Here is a 22,643-nt window from a genome sequence, read left to right as displayed (position 1 = left end):
GCGGCCAGAGAGCAATGTTGTCGTGGGCATTTTTTAAGCAGACTTGTTTTATTTTTCGTCATTCAATGCAGTGTCTATCGAGTCAGACTGCGGAGAAAGATGGCAACAATTTCAAGCATTTACAAGCACTTAACATAAAATCCAAGCGTTTTTTAAACCTTGAAAACACAACATTAAATTTCAAGCATTTTCAAGGAGTGAGCATATTAAACTGGGAAAAGCGAATGGTTTGACTACTTTGCAGATTTTTTGCATATAGATAAAGAAAGATTACACATTTCACAGAAACATTATTAAGATTGTGGAGTTAGCTGAATTATTTTTTAATTAAATATACGTTTTGATATTTAAAACTCTGGTAACAACAGTAAGAACACACTTACGTAAAACCAATTGCTGTGTTTTCATTTAGTATGAGGCAAAGGTATATTATTATTGTTATAGCAATTGAGTACTTTGCCTTTTAGTAAAGTGTTAATTTATAAAAATAGTTATGGCATTACTAACACTGATGCAATATAGTCTAAATCAATTGATCCCGCACTACATCTTTTCCTAACCATGCTAATTTTACAGGTCAAAGTTGTATGGGAAAAGTGGGTCAATAAAGGTTAAAATAAATAAAAAAGAAACTATAAAAATGGAGATTTGGAGAACGACTAACAAAAAGAGCGAGATTCTTAGTAAACAAATATCATATTTGTGGACAACAATAAAACAGGAACCCCCATAAGATCATCATGCCTGACAAATACCAAAGCGTGATTACCAAAGACCTTATGCTCTTCCTTCAACACTCCCTCGAAAGGACAGCTGCTTGGGTAAGGTTAAAGTGCACAAGAGTGAAAGCTCATCTCTGCATCTAAAACACTTGGACATAATCTGGATTATCTCCAGCCAAAAGAAAGCAGGGTGGTCTTGATAATACTGAAAGTGTCCATCAAAGTTAAGCATCAAACTATGTTTATTTCAATGTAATTTTTATATGGTGCAATTGTGGCCTTCAGAAAAATAAGTTTGTGAGAATGGATTTTTTAACAGTGTCTTGTAGTTATCTTGGCATGGTTACTGAAAAGGTCTGAATAGTAAAAGAGAGCTAGTTTAAAAGAATTAAATCCTCTACTCCCAAGCTAACCCTTGCTGACCTTGCACACAGGACAAAAACTGTTCCTGTCAGCTGTGCTACCACACGTGCATGGATGCACAATGCTGCTTCTCAATTTGTATTGGATCAGGCAGAATCCCCTCTTCAACAGAGTTTGATGAAGTTAGCCCCAAGCGGAGCAGACTTGTCAATAAATCAATGTCTTTTTCATTTGGAGAGTCTTGTCCATCAAGTTCACGGCTGGTGTGTTTCTAGCTGGGGGTAAATGAGACTGGGGGGCAATTAGGGGGGTAAATTTAGAAAGACCATTAGATCCAAGTGTTTTTGACTCAAGGACCTTGAGGGACGACAGCCATGAAACTCGCTGCAGTTGTTTTTCCACCGATAACACGCAAATGGATTGAAACTGGAGGACTTTCATTTGAAAAGAAAGGCTTGACCCTCTGGTCAAACCACGGAGCAAAGATCCGTTTAAAGTTTAAATAAAAATGATTACAGCTGGAAAATAACTATACGCTATGCAAATGTACACAGTTACATACATTCGTCCATAGTAAGAAAATAAATACAAATAAAAAAAATAAAATGAGACACAATCTAATTAAAGATAACAGATATTGCAGCTTCTTTTTAGTATTATTTTCTTATTTGATCTTTTTTTAAATCTAAAAAATATACAATAGAATAATCAACATGAGCAAAATTATATGGCAACAGAAAAATAACTTGATCTCTTTTATTTTGCCTAATTATTTTGCCCAGTTTTTTTTCAGATAATGTCAGTGGGTACCTTTACATGCAAGCAATAATCAAATTAAAAACGGATTACAGACGGTTTTCTAATCATGTAAAGCCATTTAAATGCACAGCAAAAAATTGCTAAACGACTAAATCCGTTTACAAGTATTCTAGAAATAGTTATGTTAGTCCTTTCATTTTTCGATTTCCTGTGCATGCATACGCATTCAGGTAATCCGATGCTTGTGCTTTTAGTAGAGACGAATGATACACGCTAACTCCGGCTTACTTGCTACAAAAAAGGCTCAAGTGCATTTATTGATTTCTCTGTGAAATTTTGGTTTCACTTTTTGTCAAAACAGCGAAAATCCATTTAGTGGTTACTACAGTTGTATCCATCCATATATTGTGTTAATTCTTTGCTTCTTACAAGCCATTCACAAACACACCTTGTAAACACACAGGACTCAGCAATGGAGCTCACTTTTGGAGCGCAAATTAAAAACTTTATATAACTGCATTCATTAAAAACGACAAGGAAAACGTCCAAATCCATATTAAAGCTTTTGTTTTTAGTTCATGAGAAAGCAAGAGAAACTAGAGAAAGCCACATAACCTCTACACAGCAAGGCCAGTCAGATATGGTATGATGGTAGGGGTAACATATTACAAGGGGCGATAAATTGTGAAGTCACATTTTTCCTTTACTTGCCCTATATTTATGGCTAACATGCTTTTCTATATTTTCACAAATTATTTCTTAAATGAGGGCAACAATAAAGCCTTTTCATTTGACTGTACCCTCTCTAAACTTGTTTTATTACCTTAGGTTTTCTTTCCTCTTTGGCTTAGCTGATGTTATCATTTACAGCCCGTCTACATACCAACAGCTTGAGATTACATGCTTTTTTTTCTGTCGGTTCCTTCACTCTCTTCTCAACCGCCAGGCATATCACAGGTGTCTGGCAAGTGTGCAAACTGATGATGCATTTAACTCTCTTTAGCTTCAGACTGGACTGGTGCCATGAACAAGCTTTACATAGAAGCTGCAGTTACGCTGAAAAACAAGAGGTGGCAGCCACCATTAAAAACTCCACAAAGCACTATCATAACGCAAAAGGACAATTGCTTTCTGGGAATTTTAAATCAATGTTATAAACCTTACCACAAAATGTCTCATGACTAATTTGAGATTTTGTAGATCTTTTAGGAGCTAAAACAAAGCTACAGGGGTTGACAACCTTAGCCAAAAACTTCTATCAAAATGTACTGACTAATGATTTACACTTTTGTAGAAAGTACAAAGATGAGACCTGATGAAAAGAAAATCACAAATAAATACAGTAAACAAATCATGGGGTGATTTAGTGAAAGTCATGCTTTTATCCTTAAGATAATAATTTCTCATCAAATCAAAAACTGTGAGTTTTGGGGAAGGCGCTTTTCTGTTTCAGGATGACAAATCTATGTATGCTTGGATGAGTTTTCTTTGCACAATGCTGAATCAAACCTTTCAAATGTTCTTCAGGGAGTAAATTTCACTTCCTGAATGTGTAATATGCAAAATGTTTTATCATGTGACGTAAAAAGTGGTGATCGGATTTTATGAATGAGCATATATTACAAAATACCACAGATCCTTTCCTGCACCGACAGTCTGGCACAGTTTCACTTCTGCGTATTACCTGGAAATGATGATGTTCAGTGTTCATTGAATGACTCTTGTGTGTACAAACTCACATACACGTCATCATACATTATTGGCTAACATGCAAAATGTTCCCAAGCTGTGTTGATGTTAGGACTTCCAACCACTGTGAGGTAACAGTCAGACTACTTTGCATAATGGTCACTCTAACAATCAAATCCTCCATCAAGTCTAAATTGCACTCAACCTTTCATCCGGTCCACAGGGAGAGACTCCAGCTCACCCATGATTTTAATAAGAATTTGTGACACCGAAAATGGACAAATTAGATTCCTTTAAACCAGACTCATGTGGCTGGTTAGGGGTCTCTGCTTCGTTATATTAGGTGGTTGTTGAATCCATAAAATAGCCCAAACCTGTATTTAGCGTCAGACGCAAAGGTCAGTATGAGGTCTTTACAGTGCATAACATAAGAAACCCTCAGTCCCTAATGGCCACCTAATTGAGTGTATAGATCGCTGGCATCTGTGAAGATATTCTAGCGCAGGCCACTAATGGGCCACTTTCAGAAGCCCATCTGCCGCTACACAGTCAACATTATACCACACCGTCTATCACTGTACACGCCCACTTGACCCGTCAGTAGAAAAAAAAACAAAAGAGGGGTCGCTCTCGCTCCAAGTAACCAGGTATGCGTTCTAATAATATATGACAACAGCATAACGCTCAACAATTAGGCGGCTAGGTGTCAGACAGCAGTGTGTAGCTCAGTCTCAAGTGACCCAGTTGGGGTCCATTGGGAGTGGTTGCTCATTTTCTTTCTTCCTTTGGCATGCTGTCTGATTTACTGTGACGTGGAGTGTTGGACAACAAAAGGGAGAAACAAGCAGAACATCCTTTGAGAAGCAAAGGGGCGTAGTGAACAGTCTCATCGTCAAACGTTTCACATTTGAATGACAAACAAGGCTCATGACACATAATATTCATTCAAAATTTTAGCGCTTATCAGTTTTAAAGCAATCTGAATCACAAGTAAACTATATTTGAAGCTGGATTAATTTTTGCAGCAGGGATATCCCTCAGGCACAGTTTTAGTCCTTTTGAATGTGTAAAAGATTTTGACTCAAGTTCAATCCAACCCCTAAAATGTAAAGACTTCCTTTCTTTTTCAAGAACATTTGGAAAACCTCACACATGATAATGCTGATGTGGAGGATGGCCAAAACGAGGCCCCTGAAAAGATTCCGATCAAATATAACAAGCATCTCTTTATCCATTCCATTATCGTCCAACTGGGAATCAGCGAACCCGCCGATCACTGCGGCCTCGGATGGTTCCCCGCGCCTTTTACGGCCTGTTTTAAGATCTGTAACCACAAGCCGGGAAAGAACAAATAAATTGACCAAAATTTTTCAATCAGCTCAGTACCGTCTGCTCAAACAAAAACACACAGATTTTAAATACTCAGGAACAGCCCAGGAACAATATTATGGTTTCTTTTTAAGGCCTCAGTGGGAGCATGTGTTTTTAGTATGCAAGTTCTGTTGAGTGCCCTGAATTGGACGAAATTCAGACATACACTCATTTACAATCAAGCCTAACTCCAGCATTTTTCATCTATTAAAAATCAAGGTCCACAAAGTCTGAGTTGTTAAACGACGGTAAAATGTTAAACTGGGTACAATCCCATGGTATGATGACATGAAAATCATTTTTGTGTGATTATCCTGTAGTCTGGTGTATGTCAAGAATGTTTTTCTTCCCACTCCAAAAATGTTGGCCAATGTAATGTTATACCTGCTCAATAATTACGATCGCAAATCCTTATGGGTGTGGTCAACACTGAGAACATTTACATGCACGGAATAATGTATCGTTCCTCAGCTTTCATTTCTTCAGTAATCATACTTTCCCCCTTATTTGGTTTTATTCGACACCCAGTAGCAAAATGCTACCTCTCACGGGTCAGGCTTGGAACTGCAAAGCAAATACTGGGTGAAAAGACATGAAACAAAAGGAAAAATGAAAAGGTTCCATCAAAATATTTCTTTATTTGATTGAAAAGTAAAATCGGACAACATTAGAGGTAAGCAAACTAAGAAAAACTTTCGTACGTTGGTTGGATTAACCCAATTTCAGCAGCACATTTTTGGGAATTCAGTGCACGGATCCCTTAAACTCATAGGTAAGATAGGGGCACCACTTCCTGTGGTTTGTCTTGGGCAAGTACAGCCTGGCAGCCCCCATTCCTCTCCAGGCCAGTTTTTGGGGGGAGTATGATTTGCTCCCCCACAAAGATATTTTAAGTTTCTTGCAAAAGTAAAAAGCTATTTGCTTTTAACTTAATCATTCTTACAGTCCCATTGTAGTCATGAAACTGTTAGGGACAGTTCAAAGACGATGATATTTTGATTACCAACAGCACATAAATGGAGTCCTGTTATAATCTTGTTTTGACAGTATTTTTTTAACAGGGTGTGTTGAAAGTACATGACAGAATATGTAGCTTTTGCAGTGGACCACAAAGTGAGTACTTAATGTTGGATGAGCAAAACAGAAAATCATGCTGTGGCACATTTAACACATCTGTCAAAGTGGGGGGTGGCCAAGACATCCATCATTTCCTAACAGGAGAGCGGCAAATGGGGGAGTTGACGATAGTGGGAAGAGAAGGACATGATGTGAAGGAGTTGCGGGCAGGGGGAAAAGGGTGACGGCATTAGAATGCAATTTTCCATTTGTATGGGGGTAATTTTGAATGTGCCAAATTTTGGCAGGAAATCTCTATTTATGACCTTGCAAAGAGATTGTTGATTAATTTCATATTGAAGCAATTGTGGAAAACGCATCACAAATTATGCAGACAAAAGGACTAAGGCACAGGTTGATAAATCAATGTTAGATACAATAAAGCAACAGGAATCCATTTTTATGTAGTTTTTGTAAACTTTGTGCTACATGATTCTTTTTCACCTTGATGTAATCATCATCATTTCATAGCAAACAAGCAATAGGTAGAATTGGTGGTAAGTTGGCCCAGCTCACAGTTGAGGGGTTTTACTATGAATCTTGTTTCTGGTTGTCCTTTGTGGAATTTAGAGTTCCTTTTCACATTATTTTAGCATCACACTGATAAACAGTTTAGCCGTCACCTAGAAGACATGTTTGTAAAATAAATAGAAGCTCGCCCCAACCACAAATGATTTGAATATTTTGCTTTGATTCAGTTGTAAATTTGATATGCAAAACACCTTTTCAATACAATAAGATCAAGCTGCAATTAAAGCCTTAAAATGGGAATAACTGAAGGAATGAGAAAACCCACAAGCGCCATCATCAAATATCCTTAGCCATTCATGTTTGGTTCATTGGAAACATTAAAATTCTTATAGGGCCAACAACTTGTGACCACTCCTGGTCGTATCCCAATTCTCATCCACAATTATCATCCACAACCCTATAGATGAGAAGTGGTGTAGAAACTGTATGACTGTGTTGGGACTTTGATGAATTTGCTGTCAGTCAAGGGTTGGCGCTGAGTCTACTGACAAGTCAAAAGGTAAAGGTTTTAGAATAGAATAGAAGAATTTACTTTTATTGTCATTCTTTGTTACCATGCACACAGAACGAAATGTCGATACACCTGACCCGTAGAGTTAAACTGTAGCGAGCCGATGCAGCCGCAGCCATTTTAGTCATTAGGTGACCAAACACCCCAATTCCAACCCTAAATACCGAGCACCAAGCAGGGAGGCAATGAGTACCAATGTTGTAAGTCTTAGGTTTGACTCGGCCGAAGCTTGAAGCAGCGACCTCCCAGTCTCAGAGCGGGCGCCCTACCATCTAGGCTACCGAGCTGGTAAATGAAATGATCTGCATTTATTTAGCGCTTTTCAAGTCAAGACTTCCCAAAGCGCTTTACAGTGTGCTTCACATTTCCCAATAGCGGCCCTGCAGCCATGTGAGGCGCTAACCTGCTTATTGGGGGTATTAGGGGTTCAGTGTCTTACCCAAGGACACTTTGACATGTAACACGAAGGAGCTGGGATCCCAAGACGAGCACTCTACCTCCTGAGCCACTGCCACACCTAAAATGTATGGTTCCACTGGGGCTCGAACCCAGGACCTTCTGCGTGTAAAGCAGACGTGATAACCGCTACACTATGGAACCACTAACTCAACAATACAGTATTGATAAACCGTTTAATGATTGTTGCAATGAAAGGGAAATACAAAAATCTAATCACACATCACTCAATGTAAGCGCATTACAACTACTGTACATAGTGGGGTGTTTATGAAAAATGGTGCACTACTTCTACCAAGATCAAAGCTTGAACTACTTTAATGTGAAAAGAGAAAGAGAGTCAGGGGTTAAAACAACCATAGGTATTTCAGACACTTGCTGTGAATGCAGGAAAGTGTCACTCAAGATCAAGTGTGTTGGCAGCCACTACACCTTAACAGTTAATGGGAATTGTCTGCTCATCGGAGGGCCTTGCAATCTCATCCTGGCTGGTGATTAGACCCAAGCTTGCTCCAAGGTCAGCCTGACTGACAGACCTTTAGATGCGTGTCTGTCTGTGTAAATCCATGCTCTTTTTTCCACTCCCCGGTTCTGACTGACATTCTCACCCCTCCCATTCCCCAAATCCCAGGGCCTGTTGATTTGCTGGCTTTCACGTTTGACAGACAGATGGGACATCCTCCCCTTAGACCCTGTGGCCTTTGTCTCACCCGTGACCACAAGGGTCAGTCTTTTTGGCCAGTTGGAGGTGGTGGACGGTGGGTTTGGGGTAAATGAGCTGGCCAAAGGCCCCGATGGGGGAATTCTAATTAATAAGGACCACCTCTGCTGGGATTTAAAGAATAGTTTTGTGTCACAGTCAGCCAATCCAAAACTAAATGTCTGTGTTTAAAATACATTCTGACAAGTAGTTCAACATGACCCGCCTAATTGATTATGACAATGGTAACAAGAGAATTCCTGGTTTACATACAATGTTTAGTGTTTTAATGTTTATTTAGGAGACTGGCACAAGGGACAATTAATTTTTTTTTTTAGTGTAACAGTACTTTACGATGCCAAACTCAGTTAGACATCTAAGTACAATTGCAGTTTAATTCCCTCTAGAAATAAAATTCTATAAGCCAGGCACAAGTACAGTGGAACCTCGGTTTTCGAACGCCTCTCAGTTCGAACAAATCGGTTCTTGAACAAAAATTTCGAGAAATTCTTGCTTCGCTTTTCGTTCAAAAAATCGGAGTTCGAACGGCAGTACGCTAGGGTGCGATGCTGAGCGGCGTACGGGTGTAGATTGCCCCCAGCCCTCGTGAAGAACTGTTATGACGTACGCGCGCACTTCTTTTTGCTTTCACTTTAGATATCGATGAACGGAGTGTTTTAGCCCCTAATTATGCCTCCGAAGAAGGTCGGTGCAAGCAGCAAAGTTGCTACAGGTGAAAAAAGAAGGTTAGTGCGTACAACTATTGCATTTAAGAAAGAAATAATAGCCAAATATGAAGAAGGTGTGCGAGTTTCCCTTCTTTCGAGGGAATAGAGCATGGCTTCTGCAGACCTTCACAAAGGTAAGAAATCCTATTCATAATTCTTTATCCTTTAACCGCTCACCACTTTTTGTGGAGACCCGGGTGCTAAATGACGTGTAAACGACCTGATTTTTTTAGTTGTACACGTTCATGTTAGCGTAATCTTTTGTACGGAAGATATTTATATCTTATATCTTAATATATTTATATTTACGCGTTAGCGTAATCTTCTTTCGTACGGAAGATTACGCTAACGCGAACGTACGACTAGCCTGGGTTAGCTTCATGTTTACGTTCATGGTAAGCATTCAGGGTGTTGGAACGGATTAAAACGATTTTACATTACTTTTAATGGGAAAAACGATTTTCGGTGATCGGACAAATCGGTTTTCGAACAGGGTTCTGGAACGGATTATGGTCGAGAACCGAGGTTCCACTGTATTGCACTTTGGTCATGCAAGGAACAACTCAATCAGACACTTTCAAACCTTCAGTACTCTTATATACATGCACAAAGTACAACCATCAGCTTACAAGCAAGATCAATATGATTGAGTTCTGTGTCTTGAGCAATATGCTTCTGTTACTCAACATGTCTTTTGTCTTTCCCCAGCTGCGGAGATAGTCACATAAGAAGAAAAAAACATAAGCTGGAAATAAGTGCGTTTCACTGAAGAATGAGAGCAAGATGAAGAGAGAAAGGAGGGGAGGGAGTAATAGAGGAGGAGGAAGGACAGAGTCTTATCACTAATGAATAAAGCAACAACCAAGACTGATCTTGGTCACATCTCCTTCCATTCACACGTTAACATTAATCAGGAATAAGGCCACAATTGTGTAGACAGAGGCTAAAATCTTATCATACAGAGTCAGACCCCTCATAAGTCACCACTAACCAATACCTCTGCACCGATAAGACAAACAACCATCCACAACAGCCTAACAAGAATACCCCTGTTATCATCCATTCTTATTTTTTTTCCTCCAGTTTGTTAGTTTGTGTGTATCTAAGACGTGAAAAACAATATTTGTTTTCCTTGCTTGCATCTGTTTTTTTTTTCTGTTTTTCATTCACTGGCAAGTAATTTTTCCAGTGATTGTAATCATTTGGAGCTTATTGATGACTGATTTGCAACATCAAAATAAAATCAAAATAGAGGGGGTGGGGTTTGTAGCTGTTTGTTTTGCAAATGCTATCACTAGGGCACCAAAATTGGGGAGAAACTAAATCAAAGGGTATCTGTTACATTCTCCCACTAACACAGTATGTACACTTTGTGGTCTTGCTTGCATTACAACTTATTTAGGTCATTTTGCTGATCTGCTTTTGGTCTTTGAAGCTCTTTAAAACAATTCTGAAGATTTTAGACATAATGGTTGCTTTTCTCCTCACTTTGCTCACCCCACTTTCCTTCATTTTTCTGTTTATGTATCGTGTACCCAGAATCATATTTTACAACAAAATACACCTTTATGCAACAAACCACATTTTTAGCAGTAAATCTAGCATTAAGTATGCCCATAACGAGTAAACTTTGTTTGCTTTACACCTTGTCAAACTAAAATATTGACATGTGCAGCCCCTATCAGTTTTTTTCTAGTTTTCCTGAGGTTTTTGAGTTTTTCCTTGCCCTCATGTAGGTTTTAGATCAGGGGATAATGTTATAGTAGTCCATAGTCTGTGCAGCCCTTTGAGACTTCTTGTTACATGACTTGACAATATACTGCATGTCTAATTAAAATAACAACAATATATTAAAACGGAACAATTCTTTGCACTGACATGGGGTTTTTGGGGTTTTTAAGGGTTATTGATCTATCTTCGTTATTCATTATCCATTATCCGTTATCGGTCAGTTCATTATATGCTACAAAGCCTAGGAGCCGGGACACTTACTCTCAGCCAAAAGGCTAAGCTAAGGTCCTAGCCCTAAAGCCTTGTTGCGATCATTGCGAATGCACCGTTCCCGGAGGTACTGCAATACCGTGGAGTGGATAGAGCAAGCTCTTATTCCATCTCCGGAATGCAAAAAATCAAAAGGCCAAGCTAAGGACCTAGCATCAAAGGCCAAGCTAAGGACCTAGCATCAAAGGCCAAGCTAAGGACCTAGCATCAATGCCCAATTAATGGTCATGGGTTCAGAGTGTAATTGCCCAAAAACATTTCAAAGCTTTGTGACTAATTAATCACGCGCAGACGCTTTAAAGGGAAAGTGTAATCTAGATACGCTTGTGAAAAGCCACATTTCATGCTTGGCACCAATTTTGAATGGGGCTGTTGCGGCCACGATCAAAAAACGATGGCTGAATGAATTCCCCGCGTGAAACGCTCACTAAATAGGATTATACCTCAACAAAAGGACCATTGTCACTTTATGTCAAAGACATTTTTCTTCGAAATTTATAGCATTTCTTACCAGAGTTGACAAAGATTAAACACTGATACGTCAAACATGTGTTTTGCCTAGTCTCGTCCGATCAGCTTTAAGTGGTAGTCATCCATCACGGCACAGAGGAGACAGGGAAGTGTATTGATGGCATTTGAAGCTTTATGGGAGGACGTGATAAATGAGAGCAAAAGAACAAGCATGGGGAGGATGGACTCAAGCAGGGCACATGCAAAGATCCAGTACTTAACAGATAATAAACTGAGACACATGCCTTGTTATTTATGTTTGCAAGACACAAAAGAAAAACGCTTGGGCAACCTAGCAAAAAGACGTAAAATATAAATGTTTTTAGTAGGGCTTAGCCATAAGAATTAAGGTTAAAATTGAATTAATTCTGGGAAACTAGACATTTAATATTTTTTAGACAAAACAGTAAACCGATACCAATACATATAAACTCATACCGATTATATTTGCTTAGAAATGTCATGATCAGATAATAATTGAACAACAACCAACCAACCAACCCTTCCCCAAGTTGGTTAACAAGAAAGATTAACAATGCGCTAAGATTTACTACAATGTAAACTTTAATAGTATAAAAAATACAGATAAATTTATATTAAAACTATTCTAGATCTAAGGTCAAGAGAGACAAACCAAAAAAAGCAGCAATGTAAAGACAATACAAATATACCAATGTCAACATGACATCTATACCCTCCGTTGCACACTATTTTGAAGATAAAGTCAGAAAGTGCAAATTAAAAAATAAAATAAAAATAAAAAACTTATGCTAAAACAATTGTTTCAGGACAACATACCTGTCAACCTCTACGGCTCCATGCCCTTACAAACTGTCGTATTTTCCCTTACAAAGAAATCTTACACCATATTTTTTTTTCAAACCTGTTTATTTATGTTGTTTAACATGTTATATTGTGTATGTGTTTCGTTAAATCGTTCTGCACATATTTTAATTAATAAAATAAAAAATAAAATACGAAAAAAATAACAAAATCAGGAACAATTGTTATCAGCGTAACTAAAATATCCGTTATTAACACTTTAAATTTAAATTTGTAAATAAAGATATTTTTGGAGGAAAAAAAATAGTAGGCATTTCTATTTTGTAAACCAAACCACAATATCAACCATTGATGTGTAGTGCCTACTTTCGACTCCCCTGCAAACCCCTCCTTGCGTGAGTGCGCATTCTGCTGCGCTTCCGACAATAGCTTTATTGTTTTAATAAGCTTATTATATAGAATGCAATCGCGATTGTCGGAAGCGCAGCAGAATGCGCACTCACGCGAAGGGAGGAAGGTTTTGCAGGGGAGTCGAAATTAGGCACTACAGCGGCAGACGCATGCGCACAGTAGCGTCAAACGCTCGCTTCATTTGCAACGAAAAAAAGCAATCAGGAAATAGAGGCTACCGCGGCGAACTCGTTGGACTTGATTGATTTGCCGTTTCGTGATAGTCGGTGTATACCGGATGGTACCCATAAGTTACAAATTTGCGTCTTTCCGTACAGATTATCTTGTACGTCGTACACGTCTTAAAATGCATAATAAACGTACTTTGTGCGGCAAAAAAGTACAAGTTGACAGGTATGGGACAAAAGTCAAACCCCCCAAAATGATCAACGTAACAAAAACACAAATACTGCTTCTGTCAACAGGACAACTAAAATACTTCCATTGCACAATATTTTGAAAATAAATTCTGCAGGGTATTGTAAGCGCAATTGGATAAAATTTCAAAGTTATAATGTATATCTCAACTTACAACCCACTAACAACATTATTATCAGGGTTGGGTAGGGTTACTTTAACTTGATTACTTTCAATTACTTTTGGATTACTCCAATACCAAATATGCTAATAAAAGACAAAAAAACTAAATATGAATAAAATTACTAAATTTTGTGCAAGCTTGGGGAGTAACGGAACACATGGAAAGGCAAAAAAAATGTTGGCAAGCTGTTTGGATTTATTTTCATTTTGTTTCTGTCGCATTTTATGTTAGTTTTGCCGGAGATCAAAGCCAGGAGAGAAAGCTTACCACGTGTTGTGAGTCATCATTTTATTCATATTTAGTTTCTTGTGTCTTTTATTAGCATATTTGGTATTGGAGTAATCCAAAAATAATTGAAAGTAATCAAGTTAAAGTAACCCTACCCAACCCTGATTATTATAGGGATAGTTAAAAGAGGAAGACATTATCGAAACCAAGGACAATAGTATTAATCCAATCAAGTACTTGATAATATTGATATTTGAATCAATTGGTCAACCGTTACTGAGTAAAAATCTATTTGATTCTCTGACCCTCTAAAGGTCTTGAGACCAAGATTGATCTTGAGAACGACAATAGTGGTGCACATAAAAGTCGTAATAGTGGATGAATTGGAAAAAGGTAGGCGAACTTTAATCTTATCTTGAAGCAGTTGTGACATTCTGCCTTTCAGAATGAGGGACTAAGCAAAAAGCTTAAATGTTGGTCCAAGTGTCAGTATGCCCGGACACGGCTTCAGATTCCATGAGCGCCAATGGAAGCGTTGTTGGCCACTCCTCCTCCGCTTCCCAGGCAGGGTGAATGAAGTAAATTAATGACGGTCTCACCCCACACAATCGCCCATCGTCTATTGAGACCATGCGGTCCATTCACGCGGATGAGTGAGGCGTCAACACAAACAACAACAACGACAACGGCAACACAGGAGGCCCTCCTTCCTCCCACTTTTCATTCATCCATATGTATGCGCTCACATGCATACGGCACAGACGCCGTAGACCTGTGTTGCCAACATGCCATCAGGGACACCTAAGGAGGGTTCCTGAGAACAGGACGAGAGAACAAAGCTCAGAGGCAGAAGGGGCGTGAAGAGGGCAGGCATGGAGAAAATCTTGGCATGGAGTCTATGCGAGTAGCCACAATGACCAGGCATGAGAGGCCATCTCCTCCCCTCCGCAGTCAGAAAATTATCAGAGTGCCTATTAGCGCATGAAGCCAAAACAAGGCCTGGAAAGCACACGTCCCTTCCTGGCCAGAAGAGTTCAGGGGGTTCATGACCTTGAGGCATGACCTTCAAACACGGCCATCATTTTTCCAAAGATGAATGCAGTGTTTCCCATACACTGGAACCGATTAAACCCTGGTGGTCCGCCAGAGACTCCTAAACCTGTATTATTAGAAATACAGACATTGCCCTACTTTACGAACGAGGTTCCGGACGATCGTTAGCAAGTTGAATTTGTGCTTCAGTGCTATATTTTGTATGTTTAAGGTTTATATAAGTATGTTTAAGGCTCGTATAAGTAACCTGTTTGTTTTGTACTAAAAAATAAAGTTTTAATAAAATAATATGCCCGATAAAGATGAATAAAGTTAAGTTCAACTTACTTTTGGAAGATGAGCTTCAAGATTTAGGCAATTTCCTTCTCCGTGCTAGAAATTGGCAGATAAAAAGCGATCCAACCATTTTCTCAACTGCATCAAGCTTTCTTTTTCCACTTTCATTTCAAAAGAAACAGCTCGCCTATTCTTTACACTTTACAACAACCATATTGAATGGATGCAGGAGATATCAAAAAATAAAAAGGTCAAAGTTCTTAAACGCGCTGGAGCTACAGTATATTATGTTTACAAACGAACTAGAGAGAGGAAGCCGGATTTCTTCTTCGGGGTAGATGATGGGTGAGCTCTCACAGCGACACACGCCGCGTTTGCTATCTACCCTATATTTACTGTACACATCAAACCTTGATGGTGGTAATGACATTAGCATCTGACTGCAGCTCAGTTTTCACCAATTAAAGCATCCTGTGTGTATTACAGTGGGGGCGAGGACTGTAGGCCATATAATAAAATATGGCTTTCACATCAGCAGGACTGTTCTGGATCTTTTTGAATTCAAGAGGAGGGACACCACTTTTGCAACCTCCCCAAGGATCATGGTCAGGCCACATTTCTCCCATAGTCGCTCGACAGCAACCTGGTCTTCAGCCAGGACTTTGTGCACGCCGGACATCTCTCACCTGAGACATATTTAAGGCAGCATTTGAGGTTTGCCAGCCCCTGCCAAAACATTAAAAATAACTGACATCTCATTTTGTGCTGAGACGTTTCCCATAAAAGTAGAGGAGACCAAGTTTCGAAAACTGACTGCTCCATTACCGATTTTGTTTAGCTTTTAAAATTCAATACTCAAAAATGCATTTAGGCATATCCTGAGGGCCCATTGTGATGGGGTGTTTCCAGGGGTTTTTCACCCCCCCCAATATTCCCCAGGACCGCATAACGTCCCATAAACACATCACAAAAATTCCAAGAGGCGTTAACTGCTTGAAAATCAATATTTATAGCGTTTTCTTCTGTTAGTGTAGCTCAGGGGTTTCAAATGTGTGGCACTCAGGCCAAGAGTGTATCATCTTATCAGATTGATATGTAATGTTGTGATTTTAGGTTGAAATGTCGGTGTGTTGTTCGGATCAGGGATTCCGTCAATGTCAGTGAATGTGTCATGTTGGTGTGTGCAGTGCGATTGTTGTCTGTGCAGTATGGACCGAGAGACAGCCAAGAACGGTAGCTAGTTCTGGAGCTAAGAATTTGTTTTTAATTTAAGCATCAACGATTTTAGCTGTCTCATTTCATCTCATTAGCTGCACCGCTTATCCTCAGTAGGGTCGCGGGGGTGCTGGAGCCCATCCCAGCAATTATCGGGCAGTTGGCAGGGGACACCCTGAACTGGTTGCCAGCCAATCACAGGATTTTAGCTGTGTTATCTTATAATAATGTTCAGAGTGGAATGTCTGTTACAGCAGGTCGATATAATATGAAAGATTATGAGTGCAGTCCGAGTACCGAGATGAACGAACCAACCAATAACAGTGGGGTATATAGCTCTCAAGGGCAGGACATCGCTAATTTGAAACGTCATTACACAACTTCACATGCTAAAGAGTATGCAAAAAACAGACTTACTGTTGAGCCCTCAAACCATACTGAGGGTCTCAACTACTTCTTCCCTCAAGCAAACAAACGTAAAATGGTACTCATGTCTATGTTTCTTGCACATGTTGACTGCACTATGTTTACTGCTCACCTTGCACAATGTTGACTATTTTTTTGCACTATGATGACTATTTTTTGCACCAAATGCAGAATTGCACAAACCCTTACGATACCAAACTGTATTACGATACCAAACTGTATGTAACATCCTACGTGCCGACATTTCTTGTGTAAATATTGTGTAAATTATAACTATAACCTTATTCTTCTTGTTTTATAATCTTATCTTCTCTATTCCATTATCTTCTTGGCTTTTCTACCTCACTGTGAATGTGTGATCTGGAGTGTCATGCCCAATTTTGTTGTCACAATATGTTAACCCATTTTCTAACAATGACAATAAAGGTATATTCTCTATTCTCTCAAATGTAGTTCAGCTATGTCAAAAGAAACACTGCCAGATATCGAGCAGCAATAAGTAGACAAGAGAATCCAGGCTCAGAACAGTTCATGTTTACCGTTTTACTTATGTTCAGAAAGTTAACTGTTAAAGTGTTAATACAGGCAATTGAACTGACTAAAATAATCATTTTTACTAGTCAGTAATGATATGTGTTTTCTTCAGTCATTTATATCTCCTATATTCAGGGTTGGGTAGGGTTACTTTAACTGGATTACTTTCAATTACTTTTGGATTACTCCAATACCAAATATGCTAATAAAAGACAAAATAAACTAAATATGAATAAAATTAATACATTTTGTGCAGGCTTGGGGAGTAACGGAACACATGGAACGGCAAAAATGATGTTGGCAAGCTGTTTGGATTTATTTTCATTTTGTTTCTGTCGCATTTGATGTTAGTTTTGCCAGAGATCAAAGAGATCAAAGCCAGGAGAGAAAGCTTACCACGTGTTGTGAGTCATAATTGTATTCATATTTAGTTTCTTTTGTCTTTTATTAGCATATTTGGTATTGGAGTAATACAAAAGTAATTGAAAGTAATCAAGTGAAAGTAACCCTACCCAATCCTGCCTGTATTATTATCATTGTTATTGTACCGTATTTTCCGCACTATAAGGCGCACCTAAAAGTCTTATTTTTTTTCAAAAGCTGACCATGCGCCTTATAACACAGTGCGCCTTATATATGGCTCAATATTAAATTCGCAAGGTCTCGCAACTACGAGAAACAGCCGCCGACTCCATTTTTCGCGCTGTGCATACTGGGAAATATTAAACGATTGGTAGTTGCCGGGGCTCGTGTTGTATTTGTTTACTAAGTGGCAAAATGGCTACCCCATTAAACTGCTTAATTCATATTCAACAAATACAGTATTTGTCTGAATCCAGGGTTATGACTGGTGAAGATGTAAAGCACAATTTACCTTAAACAAACGCAGAATTATTCAGAATGTCACGTTTGAGAGAGAGAGAGAGAGAGAGCGAGAGAGAGAGAGAGCGAGCGAGATTCTCTTTCATACGTGCATTTGTATAAAAAATGGCTCCTGTTAAGAGACACGCGTACAACGCCGAGTTTAAACTCAAAGCGATCAGTCACGCAGCACAACACGGCAATAGAGCGGCAGCGAGAGAGTTAAACTTAAATGAATCGATGGTACGGAAGTGGAGAAAGGATGAAGATAAGCTCCGCCAAGTAAGGAAAACTCAACAAAGTTTCCGTGGCAATAAAGCAAGATGGCCAGAGTTAGAGGAGACACTTGAACAGTGGGTTGTTCAACAAAGAGCGGCAAGCAGAAGTGTCAGTACGATAACTATACGTATGAAGGCAACAGCGCTGGCACAAAAACACCGGACGTGTTGGATGGCCCATTCACTGAGATATGGTCAATTCGAACACAGCAGAAGAAGAATTCGAGGGATTCGTCGATGAGGAGCTTATAGAGTGATCTTTGTTTTTCTTTTGTGTGTTTACGTTTTACATTTTACAGTTATTATGTTATTGCTTTGCACTCGTTGTTTTTGCACATTACGAGTGTCACTTTATTGCGATTGCACTAACGTTTCATTTAAAATAACAGTATCAGACGTTTTTTTCTTTGCGTGTTGACTAAATGGACAAAAAAAAAAATGATATGTCGATGTTGTTCAAAGATGTTAAAGATGTGTCACGAAAATGCTTTACCTCAGAGAAAATAATAAAATGGCTGTTTATTTATTTTGGGAGTGAATGGAGTTGTGGAAAGCTTGTTTGTTAATAAAGTTTGACCTTTTTGAATGGTTTGTTGACATTCCCTTGAGCGTGGCAACATCTAGAGGTTGCATAAAGTAACTACATTCTCTACTGTAGTCAAGTCGTCACATTTATTTACCGTAAATAGCCCTTAATCCCAAAAATGTCTCGAAGGACTGCACAGGATTACAATTACAAAATTGCACAATTACCTGATCTTAAACCAGCATGCACTTATAGCGCCTTATAATGGGGTGCGTCTTATGTATGGCATAAGTTTTAAAATATATCATTCATTGAAGGTGCGCCTTATAACATGGTGCGCCATATAGTGCGGAAAATACGGTACTTATTTATTCCAGATTGATTGAATTACTTTTCATTTTTCAAATGTATTTTTTAATCTATTTCGTGGTAAAAATAAAAACAGAGCTCCACCAGCCTCACCTATACGATTCTGTCCAGCGGAACCTAGGTAAATTGAGTTTGAGAACCCTAGGGTAGTTTCTTCTGGTAATTTGCCGACAATGCCTTTTACGATGTGAATTTTAAATAGCTCACCGAGGCCATGACAAGGTATTGAGGAGCTGAGGTAAACCATCTCAACCAAAAGTCAACTACGTTTAATGGCAAACAGATGCCTAATCTGTCATCTGTATTCCCACATACGCCCACACTTCTTCTCAAATCCCTTCATCTACTCACTCTCATGGGCTGATAGCAAAAGTGACACGGGTGCCCTGCAGTCCATTAACACTCAGGGAGCTCCAGGTAGCTCCTCTTTGGTATGTTCTTACTTGTCCTCCTTTTCCTCTGACTACATTCACCCCTCATCTTTAGTTATTTATGATGTCCTCCTGTTCTGGAATGCTGTCCTCTCCGTCCTCATAGAGCCAGGAGAAATGAATAAAAGATGATGGTACTTGATAATATGATAATATGACGTGATGGTATTTTAAAGAAACCATAGTGTAGTAAGATCTAATTCTAATCCTTAAGTCAGTTTTAGAAAGCTTGTTTTTATATGGGTCATGTGAGGGATAAAATAAGTTAGGCAATGAATGGTAAATGCAGAGAGCAAGGGCTTGTTTTTTTACATAATTATGTTCCTCTGTAACTTAACTTTGTAATTATTCTGTAGAGGTGCAACAACTAATTGATTAATGGAAAAATAATTATTATAATAACCACTGTAAATTCCGGACTATAGAGCGCACCTGATTATAAGCCGCACCCACCACATTTTAAGAGGAAAACCGATTTTGTACATACACAAGCCGCACCTGTATATAAGCCGCATGCGCCCACATTTAAACATGTAACACAAACACAAAATTAACCCAAACCGCGATTGAAACTTAATGTCCTGTTACACCACCTCGTGTTCCCGAGATAGCGAGTCCGCCTCCTCTCGGCTTCCTGCAGGCATTTGTGTCTCTGTCTGCCATAGCAGCGCTGAAGCCAGGTTGCTAAACGTTAGCGTCAGGGATGCTAAACGTGAGCCACGTTTCCGTAAAACACAGCAAACTGCACTCCCTGTACGCTTTGATGTATTTCACCAGCAGAGCCAGTTCGTCGGTCTTATTTGGTAGAGAGTTCACATTTACCACGATTACGGACGGTACCAAAGGCTTATAACGCCGCTAGCCACTTAGCCTTCACCTTAGCTCTGACTTTGGCTTCGTGCTGTCCGCTCTCAGTATTTTTAACATAGCAAACACAACAGTCTTTGCTAGTCTCCCTCCATGGTCACAGTGAAGGGCCACGGCAGACTTTTGTTTGTCTCTATACCCTACCTCTCTTTTCCTCTCTCCACATCCGTGTTAAATATTTTTTTCATGGGGACACTTCTTATCTATTTTTCATACTCAATGCTTATATACAATCTGTGCTTAATGGACTGTGTGGAGGCTAAATCTAAACAAAACACTAGTAATAAGAAAGCCACTGTGCCCTAGTGTTGTGGAGGTGCAATTGCACTTTATTCTGAGAAAGTTAAAAAAATAAAACGCACCCCTTTCACGGAGCCTCGCCAAGGGGGCCCACCTCACTATTTTAGAACAACTACCTTAGACAGATGCCAACAATAGCCGCACACTTAAACGCTCATCGCACTCCGGGGCAACACTACTTGCGTTCTTCGCATGCATCCGTTGTTGCAAAATGACCAAAGTGCTACCCTCTTATGACCGTCGAATAAGCTAATGCACGTTTGAATTTTGGCCTAAATCACACAACCACGCAAACCTAAAGATGAGATAGAGTGGAATAACATGTTGGTTTATAGGCTGTATTCTTTTATATTTTGTCTATAGGTATACGAGAAAGTATTTTCACAGAAATATAACAGAAAAGCTGCTGTAAAGAAGCTCATCCACAATTCTCAACAAAGAAGACAATCTAAAAACATAGTACAGACGCTCCCCTACTTACGACCATTTGACTTACGAAAAGCGGTAGATACTAACATTTTTTTCGGGGTGTCAGAAAATATTCAGACATTGCTTTTAGATTTTGTACTGTGTGCACATTTTTCTGAGTAGAGGACAGTACTGTAGTGCTTCTTTCCGCCGCGTGGCGCTGTGAGAAGTCACCCAGCATCCCCCCGAAGAAGGAATCCGGCTACTACTTCCTGGTTCGTGTGTAAACATAACAACTTTAACTTTTTTAACATTTTTAATATCTCGTGCACCCATTCAATATGGTTGGTGTAAAGTGTAAAGAAGATTTCAGTTTCTTTTGAAACGAAAGTGGAATAAGAAAGCTTGATGCGGTTGAAAATATGGTCAGAACGCTTTTTTTCAGCCACTTCTTACCACAGAGGAGGACCTCTTGAAGCGCAGCTTCCAAAAGTAAGTTAAACAGAACTCTATTCATCTTTAAAGAGCATATTATTTTATGAAATGTTTATTTTTAAGTACAAAACAATACAAGTTACTTATACAAGCTTAAACATACTTATAGAAACCTTGAACATACAAAATATAGCACTGAAGCAACTAAAGAACAAATTCAACTTACTATCATTCGTAATTAGAGCAGCGTCGGTATTCTTTACACTTAACCGTAGACTTGAAGTTCCAAATCAAGCCATCACACGCGTTTCTCTTGCTATTTTATCTACCGGTAGACAAAACTTCACAAGCTCGTGATGATCTTTCAAATGTCTTTTAATGCCTCACAATCTGTCCAGAAAATTCTAACTTAGTTGACTCATACGGATATAAAATCCATTTGATTCATTGACCAGATGTTTAGCTTGACTCGGGGCTCTGGGCGATCTGGGAGAAATTCTAATATTTCAACTGGAGTTTGAACTGTTTGTTAAGTGTTAACGCAGACACATTTGGCAATTTTTTGTCTATAATTCATAGCACTTTGTTGCTGTCCAAATGACAGCTTAAGGTGTAACTCCGAATCATTTAACAAATAGTCAATTGTCATATTAATCGACAATTATTTATTACAATCTATACCATTGCTATCAAACAGGCGGCCCGCGGGCCTAATCAGGCCCGCTAAGGGATTGAATCCGGCCCGCGAGACAACACTCAGAGAAGCGCAAGAGAAAAACAAGCTGCAGGTTGAAATAGGTCAACTTGATGTTGCTAAAGACACTGTACTTGTATTTATTTCTCTTTCTCTCTCTCTCTCTCTCTTTCTTTTCCACCCCTTTTCTCCCACTCTGTCTCGGTCTCTTTCACTCTCTGTGTCTCTCTTTTTCTCTTACTTTGTTGCTCTTTGTCTCTTTCTCTCTCTGTGTCTTTTAACCTCTTTTGCTCTAACTTCCTTTATTCCTTTTCTCTTTCTCTCTTCATACCCTTCACAGATTATTTTCTCTTTTCTCTCCTTCTGTCTTTCAATTTCTCTTTGAATTTCTTTTTCCTCTTCCTTCCTTTTCCCCCTCTCTCACGACTTTCTATCTTTTGTTTTTCATGCTCTCTCCCTCTCTCTCTTTTTCTTTCTTTGTCCCGCCCTCGCTCCTTTTCCCTCCCTCTTT

At 39.1% G+C, this 22,643-nt stretch overlaps 1 protein-coding gene and 1 non-coding gene across 2 annotated transcripts in view; both read right to left on the bottom strand.

Moving 5' to 3' along the window:
- LOC148364675 (semaphorin-3F-like) overlaps positions 1 to 22,643 on the bottom strand; it is a 117,312-nt gene that overhangs the window by 69,464 nt on the left and 25,205 nt on the right. The window lies entirely within an intron of this gene.
- On the bottom strand, positions 7,590 to 7,662 carry trnav-uac (transfer RNA valine (anticodon UAC)). Its single transcript has one exon. It is a non-coding gene; the product is annotated as a tRNA-Val (tRNA).

This window comes from Urocampus carinirostris, chromosome 6 (assembly GCF_059441175.1).
Source record: "Urocampus carinirostris isolate Australia breed hairy pipefish chromosome 6, RoL_Ucar_1.0, whole genome shotgun sequence".
NCBI lineage: Eukaryota > Metazoa > Chordata > Actinopteri > Syngnathiformes > Syngnathidae > Urocampus > Urocampus carinirostris.
The sequence above is the reverse complement of the archived record's forward strand: the minus strand, read 5'-3'. Positions and strand labels throughout refer to the sequence as shown.